We start from the raw sequence: 8,817 nt of genomic DNA, 5'->3' as shown, positions 1-8,817 counted from the left end.
CTGGTAAATGGTTTGTGTAGGAATATTTGTCTTTTACCTGTAGTTTGTATGTTGTGAGTTGCATAAATACAACTACAGGTGAAATAAATACATTTGTATCACTATTGGTTCCAGCACTGGCATCAGCTAGTGTGGGACAGTCTTGCGTTTTCTTAACGGACTGTTACATTTTCATTATTAAAACTGCTAAAACTTGTATTACAAATTACAATAGTAACAATGGTTCTAAGGTGCACTAAGACATTGTGTTGATGTTTTATGTTAGGTTCTATGTTTATTAATATTTCTTTTTACTTAGCTTTTACAGATATGTCAATTTAGTTGTGTGATTATGTTTAATCTAAAGGGTGAAATGTGATTGTACTAAACTTCTGACATTGCTGTAGATGAACAAACATTATGTTTCAACACTGTTTCCTCTTTGTCCATGTTATGAGATATTCTTTGCACAGAGTGTTTCTTTTCCTTATCTTTTGGAAGTTATGACAAATATATAAGATACCTGTTGTAGACACGGGTACCTTGATGTATGAGTTAATAACTCTGAAAGGGAGAAGGCATAAAAGTGTACTTAGATGCTTCATAATCTCTGTCTCCTAGGATACAGTCACTGGAACAGTCAATGTTTGTATGATTGTATTCCTCTTTATATTAATTACAATTAAAACTTTTATGGATCAGGGTTTGTTTTGTCATTGTTTGATAATTCTACAATACAGTTCTGCAACAGTTGTGCGGATGGGAAAATGTTGTGAATTGTACTTTTACTCAATGCAATATGCAGCAACAGGTTGCTTCAGGGTTAGCTTTTTTGGACTTATCGGCCACTTTGACCTGAGCGCTGCTTCCAAGCCCCCACAATGCGGCTCAGAAAGTGGTCTCTACCCGGAAGTACCAAAAATTGCAGTTCCACCCTCATCCACTGAGGGCTGGTGTCAGAAGCGAGCAAATCCTCATTGACTCCCATGCTAAAAATACCAATTTCACAGCAGAAATAAACATGTTAACAGCCTGGTACCAGAACATGTTTTTGGTTTAAATTATCTAGTTTACACTCATGACCACTCTGAGGGGGGTGGATTTTTTTCCCACTCTTCTGTTTAAGTGTATTAAAAGCCTAAAATTCTGTATAATTAATGAGCATCAGACCCACGTGACCGCAGAGCTAGCTCCGTGGAAAGGCCTCAGTAGAGCCTCGGTCTGGCCTGGAAACTGTTCCAGGATTTTGAGTTTCTGTGTTTGTGTTTTCTGTTTTGGATATTTTTTGTGCAATTGTTGGACAAAATGACTTGCTGTGGCATTAATTGCACTAATAGAGCGTCCAAGGAGTCTCCACTTCATTTTTTTCTGTAAGTAAAATCATATTTATGTATTTTAGGTCACTGCCGAGCTGAGCTTAGATTTTAACATGTACTGTTTAACCATGAAATTTTAATGTAATAGGGTAAAACCCAGTGCATTTAACATAATGCTGCACTTTAGAAAATGGGTTGAAATATAACATGTTGGTGGAGCTGGGTTCCGACTATCGGCTGGCGGAGCTCTCGGGAGACCTCTGTTTTCCACCCATTCTCGCCTCCCCGCAGCTCGGCGCATCTCTGTCTGATCGCGGCTTCTGCGCGGGCTGACGGCTTGTGGAGCTCTGGGATGGAAACCTTTCCACCCGGTTCTCCCCAGCAGCAGCTCTGCTCTCCTTTTGCTACTGGATTTGGTTAAACAGAGAAGAAGGAGCAGATTCTGGGTGCACACACTGAAACCAACAAAGAAGAAGACCATCTTGTTGCAGAGCTGCGACTGGACAGCCAGAGGCACCACCAGTACTTCCACATGTCTGCAGAGCAGTTGGATGAGCTTCTGTCCCTTGTTGGACCAGAGTTGAGAAGACAATCTACATCCTTCAGAGCAGCTGTTGAACCTAAACAACGACTAGCTGTTGGAATAAGGTGAACAGTCTGACTCATTCTCAAATGCAGCACTCAAATTTTATTTAACAGAAACACTTCCAAAACAAGCACTTCCAAAACAAAAAATGTAAACATTTTTAAAAATAAAAATAAATATTAACTCAAAAAGGAAAGGAAAAATTCTCATAACCATGTAGCGCTTTGTTCGGCTATTTGTGCTTAAACATCACACTGAAAACAGTAATATAAAAAAATAGGGTCCAGATAATAATCAAAAACACTCTCCAAGAAGTCAGAAGTAGTTCTGAAAAAGAATACCTATACCTGAGGCTCATCGACGTCCCAATTATCAACATCAATAAGCAAGCCCATATGTTCCCCAAACTGTCCTGCAGTTGAGGTAGATGGGACAAAGGCAGTATGAGTGGGGGTAGATGTGTGTGTAGAAGGTCGTGATGGGGAGGGGGTTTGCATGCTCGGCCGCTGCTGCTGGTAGGGGGATGGTGCTGCTGCTGGAGGCCCTGCAGCTGGTGGTGCTGCTGCTGGTGGAGGCCCTGCTGCTGCTGCTGCTGGAGTCCCTGTAACTGGTGGTGCTGCTGCTGCTGCTGGAGGCCCTGCTGCTGGTGGTGCTGCTGCTGGTGGAGGCCCTGCTGCTGGTGGTGCTGCTGGAGGCCCTGTTGCTGATGGTGCTGCTGCTGGCGGAGGCCCTGCTGCTGCTGGTTGCGCTCAAGCTGCTGGTGATGCTGGATTAACTGCATAATGCCTAATTTTGCATTTTGCCTATTGGTGATCTCCATTCCACTGAGGAGTGGAACAATACTGAGGGCTAAGTGGTAGCACTCATCGGTTGCCCCTTCTGGCATGTACGGGCGCTGCGGTGGCTCTTTCAGAAGCTCTATCAGCTCGTCTCAAAGTCCACCCCTTTAGATGCCCCACCTCTAGATGCTGACTGGCCAGTAGGGTTTGGGGTCCGTTCCAATGGGCTACGCGACCGGTCTCTCCATGTGGAAGGTTCAGCAGCAGTAGAAGCAGCAGCAGATGCAGCAGTAGAAGGGGTGGACTGTGTTGAAGGACCTGCTGCCTCATCTGGTCCAGAAAGGCTCAAAGGAGTCGGAGGTTGGTCCTCTTCTGTGTCCATCTGGGATGCAGAGTCGAAGCTACTTCTTGAGCTGTGTGAAAAAGGATTTATTCTAGTAAAAACACAAGTAACCAAAACTTAAAATGGCAATCTAAAAATTGAAATTGTTTGACAGAATAGCAAATTTAAAAAAATTACCTGGCCATTTGTGAATAATCAGGTTTGCATCAACGAACCTTCTTGGTTGCAGATATGGAATTAGAAAAGGCATAGTCTTTTCAAATTTCCACTCCTTTTGTGTCCCTGCAGCAGATCCACTGGGTAGATTGGACTTTTTTCGGGACTTCACATAGCTGTTCCAAAGTGCCCTACATTTGTTTTTACATTGATCACCTGAAAGAAGAATAAATAGAAAATCAGTCAAAAATAAAACAATTTTTTGCGTTGTTTTTCTGCCGACAGGTTTTTGGCCTCCGGTGACTCCTTTGTCAGTCTGGCTTTCAGCTACTGTCTTGGCCATACTACAGTCAGAAATTCCGTCCACATGGTGTGTGCTAGTGCTACTATTGAAAAAGTGATGATGGGCCAATATCTGCCACCCCCAACTGAAGAAATGTGGAAGACTGTGGCGCAAGGCTTCTGGGAGAAATGGAAATTTCCCTAACTGTTTGGGGGCATTGGATGGAAAACTGTTGAAGCTAAGCTCTTGGTTTTGGCTAAAACACTGTGATTTTGATACCGAATAATTACCCAAATGGATTTTGACGAGACGCTACAGTTTTACCGGAGTAAAATCCTATCTCTTTTTGCACGACGTAACTATTTTAGCTTCGTCGGTGGTTCGGCTTCCCTCCCGGACGTCTCCGGAGGAAGAAATTAAGGTGGGACACCTTCCGTTTTTAGTAAAATATTGAAAATAAAACACAGAAATAGTGTTTTAATTGAGGAAAAATGGCTCGTCAGATGTTGAATAAGACTAATTATTGAAAGAGTAGCTGGCTACATCCAATTATTGAAAGAACTGAGTAGTTCCAGTTATTGACAGACTGGCTGGCATGCCAATATGTAATGGAGTGAACCCTCGCACACACAGCTCTAACACTGTGCTATTCAATGTTAGACCTAGGATGACACAAACTAGTTAATATATGAAGCTTCTATCAAATATCAATATAAATTATTAATATAAGCGATAGAAGATCATACACCAACGAGCTTGGTCTATTATTAATCTACGGATTTATACTTGATTTAAGATACTTAAATTAATAGCAAAAGTTTATTTATTAAACAGAAGATTCAGTAAGATTCTTTTCATTCGATAAATGGAAATGCAACCCTTTTCTGTGTTTCCTTTCAATAATGAGGCGAGTTTAAAAATGAAGAAATTTATTACTAACAATTTTAAACGAAAGATTTGAAACGACAATTATAAAATGACAATTCATGGATGGCAATTTTAATGACAATCTTTAACAGTTTTGATATTAAACTTGTTTAAAAACAAACCTGTGACTGAATGGAGCTAAAATGAGAATGATGAGTTTTGGATGCGTGAATGAAGTTCTCAGAAGGTTTTTTTCAGAGAGAATGAAAGCGTTCTGGGTGGAAATGATGTTTTGCGGATAACTGAGTTATTTTGAGAGAAACAGCATCAAACGCATTCTTGTGTTCTACCTCACCCAAACAGGACCCTCTTGTGGATCCGGAGATCAGGAGGATGTGAATTCATCCAAGGTGACACTTCGGCTGGTAGAGGAGACGCAAGTGTCCGATCCTCTGGTCCAGAGTTGTCCTGGGTACACGGTGTATGAAGCGTTTGGCAGATGAACGTTCTCGTCTTTAACTTAACTTCAGAAATCAATGACTCTGGTAGAGTCTTCGTTAGCTGGTTAACAGTTACGTTTATTCTTTGGCTATTCTGGTCGGCGTGACTAGAACAGCAGGCAGAGGGTCAGGGCGGCCGTCCCTGGGTCCTCAGGATGATGTTTTGTTCCCGAACTGAACGTGAATCTGTGATGGTTACAGTTTTACCAAAAGCTCTCAGGACCACTCCCACTCTCTCCGGGAGAAAGCTTGCTCATGCGTCAAAAACATGTGATGCAGTTATTGAAGCCGTACCTAATGAGGCCATATCCCGGGCATAATCTGACTCACAGGAAAAGGATCTTCAAGTACAGGCTGTCAAGAGCACATATGGTAGTTGAAAATGCTTTTGGCATTCTTGCCTCTAGATGGAGGATTTTTTACCGGCGAGTAAACCTCCATCCTGGCAAGGTGGACAGTGTTGTTCTTGCTGTGTGCATTTTGCACAACTTCTTGATTGCACCAAGTGAGAACCAAAGAATCCTGGATGAAGCAAACCAACAGACCACACACATGGCACCAGTGAGAGACATGGGTCCAAATCAGGCATCCAGAGAGGCCTGCAACATCAGGGAGATCATTTGTGACTTCTTCAACTCTCCTGTGGGCAGTGTGGCTTGGCAGGACAGGATGGTGTGAAATAGGAAATAAGTCCTGCAGCTGAAACAATGTTGAGACACTGTGCAGACAATCTAAACGTGTGCATCTTATTTAAAAAAAAAAAAGGTTCTCTACTGTGTCAAGATTTTTACAATGTCTATTTGAACTTTAAAGTCAAAGTATGCCAAAACAGTAGGCTTTGGGGTGGTTCTGAACAGTGTAGTTCCCACATATTGTAGAGGATCCTACATGTATCTACTCCACGGATTACAGCAAGTTGTTTATGCTAAAACTCTTTTTAACCACAGACAAGTGTGAATATTTCCTAAATAAAAGTATTTTTTAACTTTGTCATTCGTTCGGAAAATGTTTTTGTTATAACAAGCCAAAGGGATTAAATAAGTGGGATACTCTAGAAAAGGGTTTTAGTTTTTTAGAAGATGGAAGTTTACACCTTTGTGTACAGTAGCATGGAGCCAAATTCAAACAAAGAGATTCCAACAAATCGGGAGAAAAGGACTTAGCAAGTAACTACAGGCCTATTGCCATCCTCCCGATAGTCTCAAAAATCCTAGAAAAGATTGTAGCTGAGCAACTAATGGATCACTTAAGAGTCCAACCAACTGCTTTATTCACAGCAGTTTGGCTTTAGACAGAAATACTCCACAGAATCTGCAAATTGTTATCTGCTTGAAAAGATCAAAACTTCTCTGGATAAAGGATGTGTTGTAGGGGCAGTGTTTCTGGATCTAAAAAAGGCTTTTGACACAGTTAACCATAGCGTCTTACTTAACAAACTAATGCAATTTAAAATATCACCTGAAGCTTTGAAATGGTTCAGTTCATACCTGGAGGCATTGGCGGTTCTAGGGGCGGGGCCACAGGGGCACTGGCCCCTGCTGAAATATGATTGGCCCCTGTAGTGCCCCTGTCCTGTCACTCATCTGTCCTTTGTGCGGTGATGAGATTATAGGTGGATGCAATTCCGAGTCCAAACACTAGTGGCCGTGTGGCGCTAAGGAGCAAAATAGTGTGTGAAATCCAACAGAAGAAGATTTGAAAGATTCCAAGAAGGGAGAACTTTTCAACCGACATCGGATCTGATGAGAGTCCACGTTATGAGGAGTTTGTTGGTAAGTCACGAATCACTGTTTACTCACAGCTGCCATGTAAGTCAAGTCTGACAATAAGTCCAATGGAAAGCAATGCCGACATTAGTTAAAGGTAATGTTAAAAAGGGCTTGTGAAAAAACGTTAGCCCTTGCTAATCCATGTACTTCTTTTGTAATCTGCATTTCGTGTGTTAATAGTTGGCACTGTCTGATAGAGAACATGAAACGAAAGGGTCAGATACAGGCGGGAATTCTGCAGTTTTTTCCCAAGAGAGTGAGTGTGTCAGCTGGTGAAAACGAGCATGGAGAAATCAGAGAGAGAGCAGCAGGAGGCAGTAGACCAGAGGCTGGAACAGGGCAAGGGACCTCCATTCCCCCTTTATCAGGTCAGAAAGAATATAATCTTTTTTGTGCAACAGTCATGTCAGATAAACACGAGAGACAGCCTCTTGTAGGACATACCATGCTGGGAAATCAGCGTACGTGTAATATAAACGCGCCGTGGCGGCATGGTGTTGCGGGAATTTTGTGGCATTCGTGCTGCCACGGTTGATACTAATATCACCGCAACGCCGGACTTGTGAATGCATATTACAACTTGGCGCAACAGAAGGGGGTATCATGATCACGTGGGCAGTTACTGCCGAGCTCCGGCCGGCAACTATATTGAAAATGAAAGTAAACATGGGCCGTAAGTTTGGCTTTTCTAAACAGAATCAGCTGAGATGATGGCCGGGGAGCCTCTCCGTAAGAGTTGAAGCTCAGATCACCAGAGACTGCACGGGGACAGACACCTTCTGGAGCGGCTTATTAAAAAAGCTTAATGAGTGTGGCTTTGATCGCAATAAAAAGCAAGTTATTTCCAAGATAAACTGAAGTCCGTGGCAGCGCAGAGACCGCCCCCAAGCTCCCTTTTCACAGCCATCGCATAATCTTTTGTAAAAAGATCATGATTGCACCACATTATCCAGCAGGACGGACTGACCACTTATAAACGACCTAATGCTGCCCAGTGTGTTCTACTTATAATTGAGGATAACCTTTTCCCATTTTATCTTGGAGCTGATCCAGTTAATGTGGAGTCATTTTCTTGCACAGAAAATTTGCATTGAGCTTTTTATATTTATCAGTAATAATTGGGTCAGTTATTCCAAGCACCAAAAATAAAGGATTATTGTTTAAATTGATAGAAGTTGTTAATCGTGACAAATCATTAGTGGCAAAGTTGCTTCCCTTTAGTAAATGATTTTACGTTTCTCAAAGCATCTTTCCATTCATCATCAGTAATGTTGCAGTTAAGTTTCCTTTCCCACAATTCCTTCAAGGTTTCCCTAAATTGTGACATTTTGATGTATTGTAAAATGTGTGGGAAAAGTCCTTGTTTGAAACACTGAATTTTCTAATTGGTTGATTAAGTAAGGTCAAGGTTAAGTTTTCCAAAGAGATTTTGTGTTTTGGATATTCCTTTGTTAGTCCAACTTTTCCTGCCATTATTCTAGGTAAAAATAAAAAAAATCACCATTATCTCAAATTTGTTAAATGATGTTATCTTGTACTAATGGCACATATGTTTACTGAATTCTTCCGCTTCATGGTGATGTGATTTACTATAACATTAACATAATGGATTTAAATTGTATTGGTTTCTTTGTCTACATCTACCACATCTCATCTTTATAGTCCAATCTTTGAAGTCTTCAATTTCAAATAAATAAAAATGTGGTCTCATAGAAAACAAAGTTTTGGCTGGATTTAGCTGGAGTTTGACATATATTTGTATTTTAGCTGCAAACTGGGACAAGACTCTCTCCAATTCAGACAACCAGAGTGAAGTTAATGACTCAACCTTCCATCCTGCTGGGCCACCAGAGTCACCAATCAATACTAATCCTGCAGGATCAAATGGTAAACATTGATCTTTGAAAGTAATAAATGCTTGTGTATGTATTTGGTTTATGTTAGATAATTTCTCATTTGCTGTTTTCAGACATCTTCCAGTGTGATGCACAGAATCCTGCGCAGACATCAGAACGGTGTTCTGTTCCAGTAGGACCTGGTGGTGTGCTTCTCATTTTTTAAAGGCTCTTTAAATTTAATTGAATTTTGCAGTCAGTCACTTGCAGATTCTGAATGCCATGAATGTTAAAGGTTGAGAGATATAAGCAACTGACTCAGACTTATTTAATTGACTTCCCACCAGACATTTCCCAGTCAAGAGCAGAGGGTCCTGTGATATTCTTCTGGTGTTTTTTCCACA

The sequence above is a fragment of the Nothobranchius furzeri genome, chromosome 3, assembly GCF_043380555.1.
Source record: "Nothobranchius furzeri strain GRZ-AD chromosome 3, NfurGRZ-RIMD1, whole genome shotgun sequence".
NCBI classification, from domain to species: Eukaryota; Metazoa; Chordata; class Actinopteri; order Cyprinodontiformes; family Nothobranchiidae; genus Nothobranchius; species Nothobranchius furzeri.
This window is presented reverse-complemented; position numbering follows the sequence as displayed.